Source organism: Capricornis sumatraensis, chromosome 1 (genome assembly GCF_032405125.1).
Source record: "Capricornis sumatraensis isolate serow.1 chromosome 1, serow.2, whole genome shotgun sequence".
Lineage (NCBI taxonomy): Eukaryota > Metazoa > Chordata > Mammalia > Artiodactyla > Bovidae > Capricornis > Capricornis sumatraensis.
Window position 1 is genome coordinate 216,253,298 of NC_091069.1, and position 22,873 is coordinate 216,276,170.

The following is a 22,873-nucleotide window of genomic DNA, read 5'->3' on the forward strand; positions in this document are numbered from 1 at the left end:
TGATGTTCCTTGGGAGAGTGCAATAAACGTTCATGGGTGTTTGAAAGTCCTAGTCTAAATATTTGCATAATAAAATCTTTCAGCAGCAGCAATAGGATGCCATCAGAGCTTGTAGGGATTAGGCAACTAAGAAAGAATTTCCAGAAATTAAAGTTCTGAAGGGTGTGTGCATGCATGTGTATACACATATGCGTGTCTGTCTGATGATTTTATGTTGAAATTGAAGATTTTTATCTTTTAAAAATAAAAGCAAATGTGTAATTGATAGAGGAAGGCTTTTACTTCATGCACTTACCTATACTATACATTTCCTATTAGATAAGTATAAAATTGCTTAACTCTTAAAAAGGATTTCATAGTTCACCAAGTTTAACCTCTCAAGTCCACAGAGAAGAAAGTTAAAAGCTGGAAAAGTTAAGTGACTCATCCAGACTCAGCTTGGGTTAGTTGGTGACCCAGTGGGAATTAGACCTTTGGTATCCTTGGCACTGTTTTCAAATTTTGTCGTAAAATGGTTCTTTGGTTCTGTTTTGTTTGATTTCTGCTGAGATTTGTGGAGAGCTCATGAGTGCCAGGCTTCTTCCTGGTGGAGAGTCTTTCTCCTTTAATTTCCCAGAAGAAGGTGGGAGAACTGGGCCCCAAGCAGCCTGTACTTGTGAGTGTGACAGTGGCTCTTGTAAAAGGATTACTCAGTCCTGACATGCTGCTTAGCATAACCCCTTTCTGTTCACTGCTGTTTGGAATGTCTCACTGCCACAGTTTGCCTTCTGGTAACACATTCTGTGCCCCATCCCCTTTGCTGCCAGGAGAACCTGTGGTATGCCCGAATGCTTTTAGGCCAACTGTGACCGACAGCTGTTTGACTGGGTCTGCTGACCTTGCAGATTTTTGCATGGACCAAAAAATTTAACCTCTGATGGGCAAGGCCTTGGAATCTTTAAGTTATCATTCTTTTTGTCACGAATACATTTATGATTCATTAATGTGTAGTAAGAGCTTCCCTGGTGGCTCAGTGGTAAAGAATCTACCTGCCAATGTGGGAGATGAGGGTTCAGTCCTTAGATGGGGAAGATATCCTGGAGTAGGAAATGGCAACCCACTCCAGTATTCTAGCCTGGGAAATCTCATGGACAGAAGAGTTTAGTGGGCTATAGTCCATGGCGTCACAAAAGAGTCAGATTCAACTTAGGGACTAAACAACAATATGTAATAATGCACATTGAGGTGACTGCACCTCCCAGAAAATGTAATCTGTAAACAAAACAAAACAAACAAAAAACAACTCTAGCCACTGTCAGTTTACCTAAACTCAGGCTAATCTGAGAGGGAATGGACTATTAGGTGATATTTGTGTGGCTCCAGGGAGAGAAAAGGGGGGCCAAAGAGCCTGAGGAATCACCTATTTCAAAATTAAGAATATCGGAATATTTTCTCTTCTCTGTCTCTCTCTGTCTCTTTCTCTTTCTCTCTCTCTTGCTCTTGCTCTATCTCTATATCTCATTCTCACATACCCATGGAGGCATCTGTGTTTGAGAGAGAAAAAAATTTTTTTCCTGATGCTTCTGATTCAGTTTGTCAGCAGAGAACAATTCTAGATCAAACACTCCAAATGTATTGGGATATCAGGATTATATTAGGAGCTCTTTTCACAATACAAGTTCATGGACCCTATAGAATACTTATTGAATCAAAGTTTCCAGGAAAGGGACCTCCCCAGCCTCTGCCAGTGTAATTCTTGTTTTGGTTGTACAGCACATGGGATCTTAGTTCCAATCCTATATACCTGTATCTATAGATCTATATTTTTGGCCTGCCAGAGTAATTCTGATGCAGCTTTTCATGGATCAGTGTTTGAGATCCCTTGACATAATATATTTAAAGCAAGAGTCAATCAGGCTTTGTCCATCACCCATCCTGCCTTCCTCCATAGAGTCATGATAATTAATTAAAACTTTTCCAGACAATTGATACAGCAATTTAGATTAGATATGGTCAAGGGTAACACAAAAATTCGAAACAAAAATTGTTGAAACAAAGATACACATCTATTTCTCTTTCACATAGAGAAGTCTAGAAGGCAGTCAGTATAGAACCCCATGTTTCAGAAACTCAGGCCCCCCTTCTCCTTTGTTGCTTTCCCATCCTGGAGCATACCAAAGAGCACAGGGCTTCCATCTCTTGGTCCAAGATGGTTATTCATCTCCACCCATCAAGTGAGCATTTCGGCCAACAGAGGAAAGGGGAGAAGGACTCTTCCAGACAAATATAGCCTCCTGTTTATATCCCATTGGCTAAATAAAACAAAGCTGTAGATGGCCATAGCTGCAAGGGAGGCTGGAATGTGTAGTCTGCATTTAGGCGGCCACATGCCCAATTAATGAAAAGAGAAGGACATAAAGAATGACTGAGGATAAGGAATGTCTTTTTGCAGTTCATCAAGTGATTCTTTTCTCTGGGTCTCTTTTCTCTCCTTCAAAACAAATAATATCCATATGCTAAGGAAATAATGTTCAAGACAATCCCACAGATTTAAGCATAAATACATTCACTGCCAACAGCAAGAAGTTAGAAACTTGTTGTGAAACTATTATGCAGCCATGACATGTGTTTATGAAGTCTCAGGAAGGACTAATCCAGGGAGCCTTTGTTGTTGTTTGCTGTTTAGTTGCTCAGTCCTGTCCAGCTCTTTGGAACCCTATGGACTGTAGGCTCACAAGGCTCCTTTGTCCATGGGATTTCCCAGGCAGGAATACTGGAGTAGGTTGCCATTTCCTTTTCCAACAAGGAGTCTTAAATAACTATTAAGTTCACACACACACGCACACACACATATATGAAATATATACAATATCTTTGTATTGGATTATCTCCTTTCCAACGCTGATATTCTTGAATTCCATTATTCCATTTCATTTAAGATCAGCCTGACAAAACTACCTTAAATGTTAGTCAGAATCTCCTTTATTCAGAAATAATGCCTAAAATATCACCCTTTAAGAATGCTAAAACTCAGTTGTCCCAAGAATTAGCAACCTAAGCAGCTATTAACTGCTTAATCTGAGTAAACCTGTTCAATATTCTAAAACTTTTGTGGCGCCATATTCCTAAAGACCAAAACCAATAGACAAGATATATGTGTATGGTTATTTCTACCCAGCCTCTTTTCAGAAGGAAACCAGAAGTTACTGAAGTGCATTGCCAGGTGGGTTTGAGGACAGAAATCAAGTTCAGGCTCCTGGCTACCATGGAGGAGGAAATTGCAATTAAAAGAGAACAGCACAAACTTTGCTCTGAAAAGACCCCACTGTTTTCTTCATGGAGAGTTTGGTATACATGAGGTAAAGGGACACGGGGATATATGAGACATGGAGATGTTTAGGGTGTTCATGATGGAATAGCTGCAATAACCTAGTGACCTCAGGCCCTAGAATCCTCTCTCTCAATCTGACTCTGGTCTTATCTAAAAATTGACTTAATTAAACTTCTTTTCTCTTTGACACCATGTAAAATTTTCAGATGTACTCAGGGGTGCCAAGTATTAGATGATATTTGTTGCTAGGATTTAAAAGATTTTAAAAATGCAGAAAAGCCAATGCAACTTTGAGTGTCTCGCTCTGACTTTTGAGATGCACAGTTGGTGATTGACTGGAGCCTACTGTTGATCCCTATCTTGTTGCCTGCCTTCCACTGAACTACAGTGTTTGATCCTTAAGGGGAACCGGGGTGGGGGCAGGGCTCTCCAGGGGTGTGTGACGCTCAGGCCTGGCATAACCTCAAGGGTGAAGTCAGCCTGGAATCAGTCTCACACATTATTAAATGGTGTAAACCCAGCAGAGGGAAGCTGTTCTATAAAACAAAAATTAACATCCTATAGTTTCTTACTTTTTCTCTCTTCCAAATTACCTCAGGGATATTTTTTGCCCAAATTTTAAATGAAACCGTGCTTAACAGCCATATAGTGTTTGTGTCATTATAGGAAGCTGTATAGTGACTCACAGGCAATTTTCAGGTGTGTTCTGACACCTAACGTGCATCTGTTGGATGGAGAGTAAAACTAGGAGGACCAAAGGGCAGAGAACTCCATCCACTTCTAGGATAACTGATGAGTGGCTGCCTCTGAGGTGCACCTTCCTTGGCCTGTCCAGTAAAGGACACAGCTGGCTCCTCATCATGCCAGGATTTACCCCACTTCTGTGGTATGTTCAGCTGAAGCAGATGCATAAATAATAAATACTATTTTATTAATATCAGATAAATCCTCAGCATGGCAAAAACACACGTCCTTCTGCCTTTCTCAAATGAGGAAACTGTAGTGGAGACTGCCAGACAATAGTAGGATGACATAGTAGTTTCTGAGGGTCCATCCCCAGACTTACATCCAGAGAATTCATACAAAACCCTTAGCACAGTGCCTGACATACAGCAAGTGCTTGATACAGTTCAACTAACAGCAGTAATAATAACAACAGCAGCAACAGAAATATAATAAAATTCTACCCAGCTGGAGAGGGTTAATGAGACAGATGTGCTTCTTCCCACTCCAATGTATCTTTTGTTAAATTACCAGTTTTCCTCCTAAAAGTGCAAGTGTGGTCTTTCTCCCTTGCACGAAGTCTTCTGTTGGCTCCTTCACTGCCTATCGGATGCCACCATCTTGGCTTGGCCCTACCCTCCCTCTAGTTTTAGCTCTTACCTGTCCAGGCTATTCCATGCCCCCTGTGTTCTATTAGCACTTTAGATCCTTCCCTGAGCATACCTTGCACCGACATATGTCATCGTCTTCACAGCCTATTCTTCTGGCTGGATAGTTTCCGTCCCCTGCTCTTGCTTATCTTTCCTGACCCTGATCAAATGTCACCTCCCCCTGTGTAAGCTCTTCTCGTTTCTCTTAGGCAGTTACCCCTTCTACGTTCCTATTGCACTTTGGCTTTATCTCAAAGGTCATACTGACTGTGTCACGTCATAATTCGCCTGTCCATGTCTATTTTTTTGTGTGTGAATAATACTTTTATTAAGTCAATTTCATATATAATAGCAAAGGTGTCATATGGAAATTTTTTTGATATAAATTTATTTATTTTAATTGGAGGTTAATTACTTTACAATATTGCATTGGTTTTGCCATACATCAACATGAATCCACCACAGGTATACACGTGTTCCTCATCCTGAACCCCACTCCCTCCCCTCTCCCCATACCATCCCTCTGGGCCATCTCAGTGCACCAGCCCCAAGCATCCAGTATCATGCATCGAACCTGGACTGGCGATTCATTTCATATGTGATATTATACGTGTTTCAATGCCATTCTCCCAAATCATCGCACCCTTGCCCTCTCCCACAGAGTCCAAAAGAAAAACACCAATACAGTATACTAATGCATATATATGGAATTTAGAAAGATGGTAATGATAACCCTGTATGCAAGACAGCCAAAGAGACACAGATGTATAGAACACTCTTTTGTCCATGCCTATTTATTCTCCATGAGTCTCTGAGCTCTCATAGAAGGAATCTTACCTTATCCATCTGAATTCACCTGTGGCCAAAAGAATTCATGAGTATTTGGGAGCACTCTTATTAATCATTAAGTATTTGAAGGTTGAATTCTCACTAGCCACTTTCATTCAATCAAGCATCTAGTTCTTCTAGGTGACATAACTATAACTTAAGAGGAAGGAGAGGAAAATATTAAGATGGAAAATGTTGTTGATACTTCAGAGCCTGTACAATTTATCTAGTAGGTGAAAGATGAAAATGAGTTTGACAGGGGACCTGGCAATATTAACTAGAAAGCATATGATGAGGCATGTCTGTCTATGATTCCAAAAGATCCTGGCTTCTTGGTAGGTGACATCAGAGAAAAATGATGTTGGATGGACCATAAAAAGAGGTTTTCATATACGAGAACTCCACAGGCAGCAAGCTGGTTGAAGTGTGGTGCCCAGGAGGAACTTCACCACTGTAGACCAAGCAGTGTCCACCCCTGGGGTCTGTCTGTGTAAGAATCCACTGCCCGAACGATCTTGCTGCCGTGGCGACATCCATATGCTGTAACCTGGTGGCGAAGAGGGTGTCTCAAGAGCCAGACGGCCTTCGTTTGAATCCTGACTCAGTTGTGTGGCCTTTAGCAAGTTACATCACCGCTCTTGATTCATTTTCCTCATCTGTTAAATAGGAATAGCAATATTACTTACCTCCTAATTTTGTTGTGAGAATTAATCAGCTGAACCATGGAGAACAGTGTCTGGCAATCGGTAAACATTCAATAAATATCAGCAATGTATTACCTCCTAAGTGGTGCTCAGGGCTTTCTCATTACATTTATCTGGATACAGACTGGAACTTAAGTCCAACAGACTGAAATCAGGGAAGACAGCAACAAGTAAAATGATGTGCCTCTTCCCTGCTCCCCAGGGAAAGAGGCTGAATGGACGGGTACGTGGGGTCAAAATAAGGACAGAAATAAAAGGAATGAGGTGCTGTATGTTCCAGTATACCTCCAGTATATATTCCAAAGATATAAAGTAGGACTGGCTGTATCTTCTTTCTTTGTTAGGAAATAACTAGTATATATGATTTTTTTCTCAGTGTGGAACATATATCTGTTTCAAATTTATATTACAGACCACCATTCCTGAGGGGAATAAAACTAACAAAAACAATCATAAAGCCACATTTTATAAAAATTTTTATAATTTAAAATAGGCCTTGCTTTCTTGGGGGCACTGGAAGTAACATTGCTTTCAATAAAGGGCAGGTGGTCCCCAGCTCCCCTCCTATAAAAACAACTCAAATAAGTTTGCATCAATTTATTTAAAAAACCTGTCATTAACTAAATCTGAAGTGATTAAATTAAATCCAGACTAGGTTGACTTTTCTTGCCCGGGAAGAACTGAAGTAGAATGCTTCAGTTCCAGAGGCTTTTTTTTTTTTTTTTTTTCATTGTTTTCTTTACCCATTAGACTCTCTGAGCCATGCAAATGGTCCCAGCCCCCTTGGTTAGATATTGCAGTAATTACAACCCTCTCTTCTAATGTGGGTCCACATGAAAAAGAGACCCCTTTAGGAATGGCTTTCATTTTTTGAGAGGACAAATTGAATTCACATGTTTTGTCCATCTACTTAAGTCTCAGATAGATGACCTGAAGCAATTTTAGTTTAATAGCCCCATCCTCACCAGGACTTCATCTCACTAGAAGGCACACACTGGTACCCTCCATAGCTGTGTTTGGCCACCCCATGCCAGACCCAGAAGGCAACCAACCCATGTGGCGGAAACAGAGATGCCCTAAGCTGCTCTTTACACATGATCTCATAGCACGTGGAAGGATGCTACAGCCAGTTGTTTTCCTTAGCTGGAAACCAGCAGTCTGCACCTGTGAAGAATCGGATGGCTTGCCCTCCCAGCCTGGCCACTGCCGGGTGGGTGTGAAATCCTGTGCCCTCCGCCTTGTTTTCCTAACTGGCTGGAATATGCTGGCCAAGCACCAGGGCGTGTTTATTACATCCTCTCTGGGCTCAGGGTCATGGACACTTTTCAAGTAGAGAAGTGACACACATCTTGCCCAGGTCGTGTTTCTGTGACATCCGGCAGGCCTTCCACAAAAACACTTTCAGGAGGAAAAGGAAAAGAATGACAAAGGCAACAAGAACCACATTACTGTCCTCATCCTGGCTGTGGAAAAACATCCTGCGACACAGGACCTGAATGGATGCTGTGCACCTTTAACCTGCAGGTCAAGAGTAAAGACTCTGGGCGCCATTCCACAAAAGGAAGGACCTGTGACTTAAACACCCCAGTTTCCCCTAGGGTGGGGAATCTAGTTAAAACTTGGTCCGCTCAGAGTCTTTGGGAAGCCTTGGTCAGTGCCAGCTGGTAGCTATTTACTGCTACAGAATCGTCATTGATTGGGGAGGTTTTTTTTCTTTTTTCCAAAATGCAAATAGTTTTATTGTTTTTTATATTGTAAAAAGGTTACATGCTAGTTGACAATGATATTAATAATCTCTTGCTGCTGCTACTGCTGCTAAGTTGCTTCAGTCGTGTCCAACTCTGTGCGACCCCATAGACGGCAGCCCACCAGGCTCCCCCGTCCCTGGGATTCTCCAGGCAAGAACACTGGAGTGGGTTGCCATTTCCTTCTCCAGTGCATGAAAGTGAAAAGTGAAAGTGAGGTCACTCAGATGTGTCCGACTCTTCAGGACCCTATGGACTGGAGCCTGCCAGGCTCCTCTGTCCATGGGATTTTCCAGGCAAGAGTACTGGAGTGGGATGCCATCGCCTTCTCCGAATAATCTCTTACAAAGTGTAAAGAAAGAAAAACGTCAAGTATGTACAGAATATTCTTTCACATAATAGAACTGATTTTCCTTAACCTGTCTCTGGGATGCAGGGATGAGTCACCGATTCTTTCTAGATGTAACCCCGAGTACTGGTAGTGATAGACACAGAGAGGAGAAAGACATGGTCTCTGCCCTAGGGAGGCTCACAGTGAATATGGGCTGGTGAGGGAGAGAGATATACAAATAGATGATTAAAGTTTAATTTGGTGCCTGTTACCACTGATTTCTGATCTGTATCAAGAAGGAAACAAGTCACCCTGTGTGGTGGAGTTTGGAAGCATGTTCTAAGTGAGGCCTGTTGGATGATAGCATGACGTCAAGGGAGGAGGAGGAGAGTATTCATGGAGGACACAGCAGGTACAATGGCCAGTAGCTGGAGGAAGACCCTCAGCCTTCTGGAAACTGTACCTGGAGTGTGGAATGGATGATGGAAGAGGGGAGAGGGCTGAAGCTGGGGCAGACTCATTCCAGATGATGACATTCCTCATCGATCCACAGACAGGTCCTGTTTTCTACCCTCTCTCTCCACATGTATTTATCACTGGTGTCCAGGTCACCAGTGTTTTTTTTCCCCCCTTTATTGTGTGGACAAGCAAAGAATACTGTGTACCTCAACATTCCCAAGAAACTAAAGAGCCTGGTAAAAGGACAAACAGTCCCACAAATAGTTGCAAATGTAGGATAGTAAATAATGGTTACAAAAGTTACATGTTGCAGCAATTTTCAACAATGTCTTGTAATTATCAACTGTAATTTAGGCCAACTGACCAAACCACCAAGAGCTTTCAGTGCCTCTTTGACAGCAGAGCTTGGCAAGTCCTTGAAGGGGCCTCTGCCTGACCAGTCTCTCCTCAGGATTGAACCCCAAGGACGATCAGCCTGATCCCCACAGATCTCATCTCTTTTCAGAGGGGACTTCTGACTTTCTTATGTCAGTATCTGTGAGGAAGTAGGCCTGTGATTGCTGCAGCAAAAGCAGAAAGTTTCTACGTAGTGATTTACCCTTCTAGGCTTGAGCTTAAGATGTAAGTGAATATTGGATTCATCAGAAACAACAGCTGGGCATTGACAGCAGGTAAGTTGAGAGGATAAAGTAGTTGCTAATTCCAGCTCAAATCCTGCTGCTCTTCAAAGGCTGTAGCACACAGACGACCTTGCTCTGCCCACAGCCCTCAGACAAATCACTTCAGCATAACCCAGCCCCTTCAACTGCCAGCACCTGCATTTCTGAGCCTGTGGGTTTCCTCAGCTTCACAGGCCACCCTGCTAACATGCATGACTGGATAGATATATGAGGAATATCCCCCCCAGCCTCCTCAGCAGCCTTCAACCAATGATGAGGGTATTTACACCTCAACTCTGTCAACCCTCTAATGAGATAACCCTATCCCAGAATTCCCAGGCACCCTTTCCGAGCTATTTCCCTTCTCTGTCTCATTCTTCAATTCCCATCCTCATCTCCTGAATTTCCAAATAGATGCTTTGCACATAAATCATCTCAGGGTCTGTTTCTGGGGAACCGGATCCCAGAAAAGTTCATTTCCATACCTTCCCCGGCCATCATCATCTCCCCTGCTCTAAGCATGTGAGTGCACATCTGTAACATTGAGTCTGCACCTGCCTTCTGGTTGCATTTGCCTTCCGTTCACTTGGTATATGAATCCACACACCAATCCTAACCTGCTTTAAGCACTGCAAAAGAGGGTACTGTACCTTATACTTCTTTGTCCCCCTGCACTGCCCATCCTTGAAATGGGTTCCTAGCCTGTGAACCACAAATATTTGCTGACCAGCTGTTAGATCGAGATTGGAGCTTGACACTAGTATAGGACTTATGCTAGTAGACAGCTGCTGATGACATGGCAGGCCATAAGGAAGACAGGAACACTACAGACATTGGGTTCCAGTCGTGGGTTGCAGCTATTAGTTTTCAGGTTCTATTGGTCTTCTTTCTATGTGGTGGCCTAAGTGTAGTCTCTGGCATTGGGCATCACTGGGAACTACATTCAGAATCTACAAGTTAACAAGATCCCCAGGTAGTCTGTGTGCACATGAAAGTGTAAGATGCACTGGTCTCAAGGATCCAGCTCCCACAGGGTTTTTCTACCAGAGGATTTCCCCCGAGGTCTGGACATACCCACATGTGTGCTTGCATGCATGATTCATGTATGGTTTATAAACACACACAGCCATACCCCCACAGGTTTCTTTGTAAGACTCATTTTGTTACAAAGTAATAAGTCAGTAACCTTTAAAAATGATCATCTTTGGCAATGTTAGAGTAAACAGAAACCCAGGGAACATCAAACATTATTTGTTATACAGTTTCTGAGTATTTGCACGCATCTGATGAGGGCAAGGCACTGGAAAGAGTGCAAAGTTAAACATTTAATAAAAATCAACCCTTTTGTTGTTATAAGGGGCTCTGGTTTTTCTTCTCTTAGAAAGGATCCTTCACTGGGCATTGATACTTCCAATGTAACATTCCTAGAATTCCTCACCCCATCCCCTCTCCAGTGGAAAAGGGGGTGGTGATGGGGGAAAGATGAGGAGAGTGTTCCTAATTAGCACTTTTACACATAATAACATAGAGGGTGTATATACAAGATTTTCCTTTGCTTAAATTTCCATTTTTTTTCTTGTTACTTGATTCATCATATTTCAACCAGGATCTGAAAGCATCCCCAAAACTCCCAGCATGATTTGACACAGAGATAGTGTCATCATGATGTTAAGGGGTTTTGTGTGTGTTTTTTTTTTTAATAATTTTACTCTCAAAAATTATGAGGAGAACACTTGAAAGTAGATGAATTTTATTGCGTAGCCATAACTGTACTATTTGAGCTGATATTTACATTTCAGCTCTCTTCCTTATTTATCAAAAACAGTAAGTCTGGTTTTGTTTAGTAGTGAATAGGAGTGGGAAACTTAGTGCTAGTTCACAGCCTCTAAGAAAAGATGTATCTGACAGTCAGCAGATCAGCAATGGACTGTCACACTGAAATGCTCACGCTAGAGTTCTTAGCATTAACCAGAATGAGTCTTGTTATTTAAGAAACTGAGGAGGGCATCTTGGCATCAATTTATTCCTTGTTAAGTAATAAATAAATCTAGAGTAGGTAAAGAAATAGTTGCTATTTAAGATTAATAAATTTAAGATGCCTGGAAAGTGAATGTTTTCAGAACTGTAGATTTCCCAACTTCAGTGCTATGTCAGTTCCATAGAGTTTCAAATATCTGGCAAATCACCCAGAAAAGTGGAAAACAAACACTTTCCTATCTCCTGTTGCTGAAGTCTTTATTTACTTAGTATGGTTAATTTTAGAGATCCCTGGATTATACTAAATTCCTCTTGCTGTCTATGTTTTCGCTGGCTCTTCCTTCTACCATGTTCTTCTTAGGAGACAATCTTCCTTCAGCTGTGACAACCACCCCTGTCTCAGTCAAAAGCTTCCTCCTCCTTCGAAACACTTCCCAGAGCCCACCTTCTCTGTGATAGCTCTGCATTCCCAAAACATGATTTGGTGATCAACTCTTTCTCTTCAAGACTGGTAGGTACAGATTAAATTGGCAGAGAAGGTGGGCAAGGGGAGGAAATGGGAAGTTACAGAGATTTCCTGAAGGAAATATTCTACCATCCTCCACTTTAGAAAGTGAGAATTACCTTGAAAGCTAAATGCATAGGTTTTAGTATTCCACACAGTAGATAAAATGAAAACAATGAATACGATGAGATGACACTTCTATTATTCTGCTGAGAAATGGCAAAATTAAATCATGCTGTAGTCTAAATGTGCACAGCCATCCCCACAATTCCTGTGTTGAAGACTAATCCTAAAGTGATGGTATTAAAAGGTGGAGTTTGGGGGACGTGATTAGGTCTTAAGGGTGGAGCCCTCATGTATGGGATTAGGGCCCTTATTAAAGAGTTTTCAGGGAGCTCCTTTGTCCCCTTCCTCTATGGAACCAAAAACCAAATCTACGAACACTATGATCTTAGACTTAGCAGTCTTCAAAACTGTGAGAAGCCCAAATAGACTAAGATAAAAATGGACTATGAGTCCATTCAAGATCTCAACACAGCCTTATCTAAAAACCCTGAAAAGGCTGTTCTGCTTTATTTCCACTGTTTACATAAAGGTGAGCTCACACGTGAGTAGAAAGCACTTTGGAAAGTAATTTTTTCCTCCAAGCTAGTACATTTCAGACCTTCTCTTTCAAGCACACCCTGGCCAACCTTACCTTCAAACCCCATCCTATTAGCTGCAGTTTGTTCGCATATTTTGATTTACTTATTTATTTATGCCCTGCTTACTTCCAGCAAGCAGTTCAGGAGGTTCACAATGAAAACATGGTTGCTATGAGACCAGAAATAATTAACCCAAGGCAAAATGCAGGAACAGAAAAGGGGAGCATTGGTGGGATAGGGGGCACACATGTAGCAGAAAACCTTAATCTATTTTAGCTAAGGAAATTGCCAATCTCAGGCAAGGTCACATTTGCAAACTGCATTTTGCATTTTCCATTTCATTCTCCTCTGTACATAATGAGGTAATACTTATCCAAGTACTTCTGTCTAACTTGTATTTTGGGAGTTATATGTCAGCTACCATGAATAAAACATCCTGGCTTTTTTTGTTTGTTTGTTTTAATAAGTAGGTGCAAAGAAAGATAGGCATCTTGTTTTTAATTGTATAATGAGTAAATTATGTAATGTAATGAGTAAAGTATGGAAAGTTCAATTGTAGCTGATGTATAGTTCAGCTGAGTTAAATCATACCATATTGTGTTCCTTTTCTAATGACCACAAAGCACTTTTTCTTTTTTTCCTGGCAAAAAGTTCAAACACAATTTCTTTTTCTTTCTCCCTATTTCTTTCCTTCCTTTTTGGGCCCATAATAAGCAACTTTCTTCAAAATGGGTTCCATGATTAGGCCAGAAGATCTGTGGTTACTTTTTCTATCATTCTGTGATTATACCACATTTGCTAAATAGATATTGTGTAGTTAAAGATGGGCTGCTTCTTTGAGTTCTGCAAAAATGTTTCAATGCTAAAATCCCCAATGCTCTTTCAAAAAGTTTGCTTAATTGAAGCAAAAGAAATAGTGGAACCATTGTTGGGGATAATCAATGAGAGGTAATTTACATGAGGGGACCATGGTGTGGTGGGAGAAGAAATTCTGGCTCTGTATAATTCATTCTGAGTCGCTTGAGCCCACACAAAAGATTTACCTTTAAAAGGCTAAGTTCCCAAGCCCCCAGTTTTTAACGAGTAAATCCGACCTCTAAATCCTTTATCAACCCACAAAACAACACTATGCTTGAAGCTCAAATTAGATAGATTTCTACAAGCTTTAAAATCTATAAGTATTTGGGGGTCAATGCAAAGAAAAGATGCTGAAAAATAAACTCTCAGCACAAACGAAGAGAGATTTGCGTTTTCAGACATAAGTGGCCACACCAAATGCTGCTTAGGGGAAAATACTCTTAAATTAGAAACACTTATTGACAGGAGGCCATGTTCAGTTTTCTACCAGTTAAAAAAATCAATCATAGTAAAAACAGAATTTATTTGGTTGCATTATTATCTCAAATAGCAAGGCATAAAAATAAGCTACATTTACATTCTATGATTTCTACTTTAAATCCTAAGTCAACTTCATTCAAACACCTCTTCGAGGAAGACATAGTAAGTTCCATATTTAAATATTAAATAAAAGCCACAATTGCTTTATAAGTGCAAAAATTATACCTTGTGTTTTTTGCTTGTATTTTTCGTTTAACAAGGGCATGGTTTACTTTAGCATTCTGTGCCAAGTGCATGGACTTGAACTGAGTCCAGCTGATCTCTAATTTTTGCCATGTTAGAAAATTTGAGGTTCATTCAAAACAAAGGATACATCTGTTTTCATCAGCTGTTTCTTGAATTTTATTACTGGGACTTATTTTTTTTAATTGTTTTACCTAGACAGTATTGTTTTACTAGGCATGATTTATTACTCTATGTGTGCCCATGGAAACTGTGTTCCTAAAATCATAGAAACTGAATCAAAAATAATAAGGAAAGGATAGGAACTTATTCCCTTTACATTGGATTAAATGATTATTTAGAATATATAAATCTGTTTAAATTATAATAGAGCTTTGTTTATCAATGGGAAGAAAAATATGTTCAATTAACTCCAAGTTTATGTACAGAAACTTGAGGCATGACCAGAGGATAAAAGAAAGAATTGAGGACTGTGACATTTCGGAATGCTATTTTAAAAATCAGCTCAAAATTGGAGGATTATCTGCCTAAGAGAGACATCAGCAGTGTTTTTATTTATTCTCTACTTTGTTCCACAAAAAAGGATTTCAAGCAGCTTGCTTTCTTAATGTTCATATTTAAAATGGTTGAATCTTAGCTTTTGAATATGATAAACTGACAGTACTTGATGCCTACTTACTTTGCAAACATTTTACATGTATTTTTGTGCTAGTATTTTCAGGCTAGAAGAGTGTATCCTTGTCTGGGCAGCATTTTAAGAAATAATCTTATTTATTTATGTTTTGAATGTGCTGGGTCTTCATAGCTGTACAGGCTTTCCTCCAGTTGCTACGAGTGGGGGCTACTATATAGTTGGGGTGCTTGGGCTTCTCATCGCGGTGGCTTCTCGTTGCAGAGCATGGGCTCTAGGGTGCTTGAGCTTAAGAGGTTGTGCCTCCTGGAGCTCTAGAGCGCAGGCTCAGTAGTTGTGGTGCAGGGGCTTAGTGGCCCTGAGTATGTGGGATCTTCCTAGATTTGGGATGCAATCCGTGTCTCCTGAATTGGCAGGTGGATTCTTTACCAGTGAGCCACCAGGAAAGCCCTCATGTAACATTTTTAAAAGGAGAAATAGTCTATCTTGGTAAAATGTTGAATAAATTTCATCTCTAGGTAAACTTTTTCCCAGGTTACCAAAACAGTGGCTTATATTTGCTTACTGAGCCGGTATTGAGGTTTTGGACACTTTTAGAACTTCCAAACCTTTATTAAATCACAAAATAAGTTATCTGGAAAAATTAAGGGGATATATGGCTTTTGAGACAGCTTGTTTTAGTTTTGGTGATCATTTAGATACATCTGCATTTACATTTAAGATTTTCAACACTGAAACAATAATAGCTAACAATTATTTAGCACTTTTCTGTGCCAGGCATTGTTGTGAATGCTTTGTTTTTAACTCACTGAATCCTCATAACCTCTCTATGATGTGGGTACATTAATCTGTTTCATAAACTGAGCCATGCAGAGTTAAGTGACTTGCTCAAGTCATGACTGGCTGGTGGTAGTGCCAGGATTCGAACACAGGAAAGAGCTTCTGATCCCCTCTATGACCACCACACCACCCCTGTGCCTGCTCTGTTGGGAGGGCTTTCCATGGACTGCCACCTTTTCTGTTCTCCCAGGGTGGGACTTCCTCTGGAAATATGTATCCCAAGAAATCTCTCATGTGTGTCAACAGTTTGAACAGCCTGGCTCTTTGTTAGACCTACTAGTGTCTTACCAATTCTGCTTTCCAAGCAGTAAAGGACGCCTCTAGAAAGCCAAACACTTAACTGCTCCTTATTTCAAGGGGAAATTTTGAGGCAGTGGAACAGTTGGGGCTGCTGCTAGAAAGTCTCAGAAAGAGCTATAAATCTTCAGGTGGGTGTGATTCAGGGAGGCCCTGAGCAGGGGCTGGCGTGGAGAAGCTTCACACATTGCACAGATAGACCCGCTGACTCCAGCAGAAACAGGTCTGTAATGACCTGGACTCCATCATCTGGAATTTCTAAAAAGAGGGACTATAAACTCATCTGTCAATAGATGCTATGGACATTTAAAATTTTAAATGTCTTTAAATTTTTACTTTGAACATTAATATTCCAAACTTTGAACAGACCACAGAATAGGAGAGCTTAAAAGCCTTCTAGTAAAATAGGACCAGGATTCATGTACCCCCAGTAAGTAAAATTTTTATGTTCCAAGGTAGACTGCCACTGATTAAAAATGACTTTTAAAACCTGGTATTGGTTTCTCTGCAAAGGAGGTATTCAGAGAGGAAGAAGGAAGCACAAGAGAGGGGCACATTGGTACCTTCAATGGTATTGCCAATGTTCTGTTTCATTACTTAAATGTGTTTATATCTGTTCTTTCATATATAGCATGTATTCCATAATGTCAAAAAGCTATTAATATTAAACATTTACTATGTGCTAATAGTATGCCTAGCACACTAGGCCTCTACGGAATGGCTTATTTTTAAATTCATTGATATTTCCAGTATTATCACATTAAAATTAAAAGTTTTACTTAAAATTTTTACTTACATTTACTTACTGAAAATTTTACTTACACACATTAAAAATACTACTTATAATAATGATTGATTGCTGCCATTAAAAAAAAATCATTTGCTCTATGCCAGGTTCTTCTTAGGTATTATTTCATTATTCCTCCTACCGAAGTCTTGAAGAATTTGTGTCAGCTAAGATGAGTTTGATAATACATATCAAACTAAAGCCAGTTTCAATAATAAGAATATTTATTATCTCATTTAAGAAGTCCGCAAGACTTGATGGGTCCAGGATTCCTCCAAAAGTTCCACAAGGTCATCAGGAACCCTTGATGATAAGGCTGTTTCTCTCCATCTCCTTGGGATAGTAACATAACCCTGTAATCATGTCCCCTTTTGCTTGCAAGATGGCTGCCACAGATCTGGGCAGCATATGTTGTAGACCCAGCAACATCTGGTTAAAGAAAAGGCATGTGTCCCTCCATGTGTCTATTCTTATTTGGGAAGAAAACCTTTTCCATCAATCTGCATCCCAGAAAATTTCACCTCAAGTCCAAATGCCCAGGATAAAGTCATATACACGCCCCCTAGTTACAAAGGAGGATGATGTATTTAGTGCCATGTTTTTCTCATCTTTGTTCTCTTTGTTGATTTCATGTCTAAAATGTCCCAAGTTTGGTGCTGAAGTGCTCTCTGGTGTTCCCAAGTATGAGATGGCTGTGAGGCACCTCATGGATAAAATTACGTAGGTTGCATTTGTCCATGAATTTCAGCACTCTTGGCTGGGCTCAATTTTAATGAATTAATGATCTGTATCACTTAAGACATCTTTAAATAGAAACACACATAAAACAAGGTTATGTATTGATCAGTTGATGAAAATACGTGGCTGGAGGCTTTTGAGAAGCTACTCCTGTATTTCTTTTAGAAACAGTGCTTCCATGCTTGCTAATCCAGTGTCTGACGTGACTTTGTAGAACACAGCTACTATGAATAGTAATAGTTGACTCTGTGCACAAACACACACATTCACACAGCACACACACACACACACACACACACACATATATATACACACACCCAGACAGTGATATAGCATCACATTCACCGGCAGCATAAGGCTGTCTAGCAGAGTTCTCCGAACTGAAATAATTTCACACCTTCTCACTCCAGAATGGGGTACCCAAATGTCCCAATTTGCCCTTGATAGAAGAGTTCCCCAGGATGAGGGACCTTTGGCGTTGAAACAAGGAAAATCCCAGGAAACAAGGAAACTCCCAGGAAACAAGGAAAATCAGAAAGAGTTGATGCCCCTGCTCCAGAGTTTCTTGAAGCCAGGGAATTGAGGTGGAGGGGGAGTGTCCATCCTAACCCTTCAACTCCTGCTCTGAAGCTAGCAGCTGCACCATCTTTAGGAAGGAGTCTCATGGAATGAATGCACACCCAAGCAGCTAAACACTGCTGTCCCCACTCAGGCTTCTGAGGGCTCCCAAGCAAAAGCTGGATTTTCCCTGGCAAAGCTTCACTGAGAAAGCATTAACAGGATGCTCATTTGATTTACATTCCTAATGCACCTTGCAAGTGTCTCTTTGGTATGTGGAAACGTCTAAGAGATGAATTATGAAGAAATACAATATATGGCACAATAAAAAAAAGCAATAACAGATGCCCAGGAATTAAAATATTTTCATTCAGGCAGCAAAATATATTATTTTATTTAACTCGCTTGTAAATTGATAAAGGATAGAGAGAAAAATGTGGATTTCAGGACCAAATCCATATGTCCTATATCAGCAAATTCTCAAATTTCCACAGATTTGGGACTATATCGACTAGTCATTCTCAACCCTGGTATTATATTAGAATTATCTGGGAGGTTTTAAAACTTCCTATGCCTGGACGCCACCCATTACAATGAAATTAAATAGAAACAGAGTGGGGGAGAGGAATTATTGGGCATTTAAATTGTTCTAACAGCTTCCCAGGTGATTCTAATAACATACAGCCAGGGTTGAGACTCTCTCACAGGGAGGGTGATGTTGAGAAAGGGTCTTGGAAGGTTTCAGCAGAGAATGCTATAATCAGTTGGTGATGCCTGCTGTGGGTGGGAGAGGGAGAAAGGTGGTACCTCACAAGGCTGCACTAAGCCATCTTTTTCAGCCTAGCCAAAGTGGGAATATTCAAGCTCTGAAGTCAGGCAGATCTTGTGTAATCTGGATCAGATGATTGGCACTCTTACCAGTATCTTCATCCTGTTACCATTTTGCAACATTGTCATGAGGGTTAGGTGGGGAAGAATATGCCAAGTACCTGGCAAATAGTGGATGCTTAATAGAGGGGAGCTATCATCATCATAACCAGGCTCCCATGTTTTCATTTTTGACCACATTCTGATTTACATTCCATTCCCTGGTGGCTCAAATGGTAAAGCGTCTGTCTACAATGTGGGAGACCTGGGTTCGATCCCTGGGTCAGGAAGATCCCCTGGGGAAGGAAATGGCAATCCACTCCAGTACTATTGCCTGGAAAATCCCATGGACAGAGGAGCCTGGGAGGCTACAGAGGCTACAGTCCATGGGGTCACAAAAAGTCGGACACGACTGAGTGACTTCACTTTCACTCCTAACAAAAGAGCTTCCCAGGTGGCTCAGTGTAAAGAATCTGCCTGCCAATCCAGGAGATGCAAGGTCGAACCCTGGGTCCAGAAGATCCCCTGGAGGAGGAAATGGCAACCCACTCCAGTATTCTTGCCTGGAGAATCTCATGGACAGAGGAGCCTGGCGGGCTACAGTCCACAGGGTTGTTAAGAGTCAGACACGACTGAGTGTCTGAGCACATATGCACGCAGCCTAACAAAGAGTAACAGAAGAGTGTTTATGAGATAGCAGCAACAGTGTTTTACAGACAAAATGAATAACACAAGAAATGAATGGTATGGCCGAAGCAATTTTGCAAGCATATAATCTAGTTCAGGGGTCAGCAAATCACTGCCTGTGAGCCAGATCCAGCCACACCTATTCATTTACTCATTGTCTATAGCTGTTTTCCCATAACGGATACCACATGGCCCATAAAGCCAAAAATATTTGCTCTCTGGTTCTTTACAGAAAGTTTGCTGACCCTTGATTCTAGTTCATCAGTTCTCAGTCCAGTCCAAGGACCTCTGAAACCCCTTCAGGGGATCTGAGAGGTCAAAGCTATTTTCACACTAATACTCACATATCATTGACCTTTTCACTGGGATGACATTTGTACTGAAAGGACAAAAGGAATGTTGGGTAAAGCTGCCAGTGCCTTAGCACAAATCAAGACCAAGTGTACTCTTCATTGTTTTCTTTACCACTACATGTTTGTAGGGAATAAACCAAAACACAAAATCCCAGTTTCACTTAACTCAGGTTGGCACTATTGGTATTTTGAGCCAGATAACTGTTGGTTTCGAGGGGGCTGTCCTGTGCACTGTGGGTTGTTTAGCAGCATCTCCAGCCTTTGCCCAGTAGACGCTACCAACTCATCCCCTCCCATCCCCCACTGCAACAGTCAAAAACCTCTCCAGACATTTTTTGAAATTTCTTTTATTTAACCAAATAGATGGTAAATATTAATAGATACAACTCAGATAAACAAAAAATCTTTGGTGTCTTCTGTAATTTTTTAAACAGTAAAAAGTTCCCAAGACCAAAAAGTTTAAGACTTGCTGTTCCATTCTGTATTTATAGGGTATTTATGATATTTATACTGCTAAATCAATACAAAGTGAAAAGGATCATATGTATAAGATATAGGAAAAAGAAGTGGGGAGTTTGGGGTTTGGGATGGGAGGGGTGGAGGCATAGCCAGTGAAAACACAGCTTTAGAGATCCGGGGGGCAGTGTGACCTGGACTGACTAGCCCTCCATCTGTGCCTCAGTTTCCCTCTTACACAATGGAAGCGATTGCAGTACTTACTTCACAGTGTTGTTGGGAGAATTACGTGAATAAATACCTAAAAAGCATATAGAATAGCTTTGGTGCTTAGATTAAGTGCTCTCCGTGGGTCAGCTATTATTGTTTCAATATTAAATCATCAGTTTATGTCAGAAGGGATGAGGTCAGGCCTGCCATTAAAGCACACAGGTGCTGTTGACCCTGTCCCATGGCAGGATGACTGAAAGCAGAAAAATGCAGTCACTGGCCCCCAGAGACGAAATATCGTGGTGCCAAGAAAGAAATCAGAATCCCCTAGCCCACTTCTTACCCTAACCTCACACTTTCTAATCCAAAGTCACATCTGTTACCCCTGTGAGGTACGTGGACGTGCTCCAAGGTTTCAGAGCAAACGACGGGAGGTTGGCTTGGTTTCATGCGTGAGTTCCAGAGCAGTTATGACTTTTCTTCTTCCCGCGCTGTGATTAATTTTCCCTTCAGCTCAGTTTAGCTGCCAGAAAGTCACCCAGCATTGTGTTGATTTCGGCCATCCTCACCTTTAGGAAGACATGTGCTTTCAAAAAAGGTCTCTTAATGAAACCATAAGGACACCTCTTAGATAAGCAAGTGAAATGTTTGTAGATTGACTTTTAAAAAGCTGCTGAAGAAGAACCTGAAGCTGAAGCAGAGGACGTTGCCTGAAATTTGAAACTGCACTCTGTTGAAAACTGTCCCATCTCCTGTGTCCCAGTTCTTATCTCTCCTGACCTCCCTGGGGTCAAGCAAGATATGTTTTACTGTAATTGTTTTCTGTGGCTATTGAGAATGTTGCGTTTAGATCCTAAAACCTGTTGAATTCACACGTCATATTCTCTGTGAAATCTGACCTGACTCTACTGTTTGACATTAACTCCCCTCCCTCGGTCTCCCTGTTCTGTTCTTTTATCCTTTGAGGCACATTTCTGCGTCCAACACACACTGTATTTTACACATATATTTTATTATCTGCCTCATTATTATGGCAAAGTTTTTAGCGATTTTTGTTCAGTGCTGTATTCCTAGTTTCTAAAACAGTGTCTGGTACATGGTATGGACCCCGACATCCAGCTTTTGCCTTTAAATGAGGAAGGGAAAACATCCCTGTGATGAATTGCGCACCGTGAATTCACATACAGAACCCTTGCATGAATGAAAGCATCTATATTGAAAAAAATATTAGACTCAAAAAGAGTACTTAAGTTTCCCCTCTGTTCCCTAGCAATTTCATGAGCCAAAGCATAAAATAGGCTATCAGGAACTTGTCCCAATGGTGTTTATGTTTCATTCATCTAATATTGTTATCCTTCAGTGAATATCTCTTCAGTTAGCTATCCAGCTCACAGAAGTGTGTCTCAGTCCCACAAAGCACTGTGCCCTAGGGCTTCCCTGGTGGCTGAAATAGTAAAGAATCTGCCTGCAGGACTTCCTGGTGGTCCAGTGAATAAGGCTGTGCACTCCCAATGCAGGGGGCCTGGGTTTGATCCCTGATCAGGGTACTAGATCACATATGCTGCAACTAAGACCCAGAGCAGCAAAATAAATAAATATTAAAAAAAAAAAAAAAAAGAATCTGCCTTCAGTGCAGGAGAACTGGGTTCAATCCCTGGGTTGGGAAGATCCCCTGGAGAAGGGAATGGCAACCCACTCCAGTATTCTTGCATGTGAAATCCATAGACAGAGCAGCCTGGTGAGCCACAGTCTGTGGGACTGCAAAGACATAACTGATCAACTAACAGAGGTTCTTAACAAATAGTTATTAAGGAGCTGATTGGCAAGTACCTCCTTCCCCAAGAGATGTATTCCAATGCAATTATACATGGAATCTTTGAAAACCAAGTTAAGTACTAAAAATTAGGGATATTCACTACTGAAACCTGTTCTCTACTAAGTATTTCTTGTAAAGCACAGAATGCCTTTGCAAACACATACTTTATTTGTAAAGTCATATCTTGGCATTGAGAGCTTCCCTGGTGGCTCAGATGTAAAGAATCTGCCTGCAATGCAGGAGACCTAGGTTCAATCCCTGGATCAGGAAGATCCCCTGGAGAAGGGAATGTCTATCCACTCCAGTATTCTTGACTGGAGAATTCCATGGACAGAGGAGCCTGGTTGGCTACAGTCCATGGGGTCGCAAAGAGTCAAACACGGCTGAGTGACTAACACACACACACACACACACACATACATGTCTTGGAATACAAGGTTTACTTAAATCAGTGAACTGAGACATACACAGAGTGTAGATGCTACAGGCTCAGTTCTGTGCCAGGTTGATTGATGTA

General features: G+C 41.0%; 1 protein-coding gene across 2 annotated transcripts in view; it reads left to right on the forward strand.

Annotated features, from left to right (window-relative positions):
* VEPH1 (ventricular zone expressed PH domain containing 1) overlaps nucleotides 1-22,873 on the forward strand; it is a 263,127-nt gene that overhangs the window by 102,361 nt on the left and 137,893 nt on the right. The window lies entirely within an intron of this gene.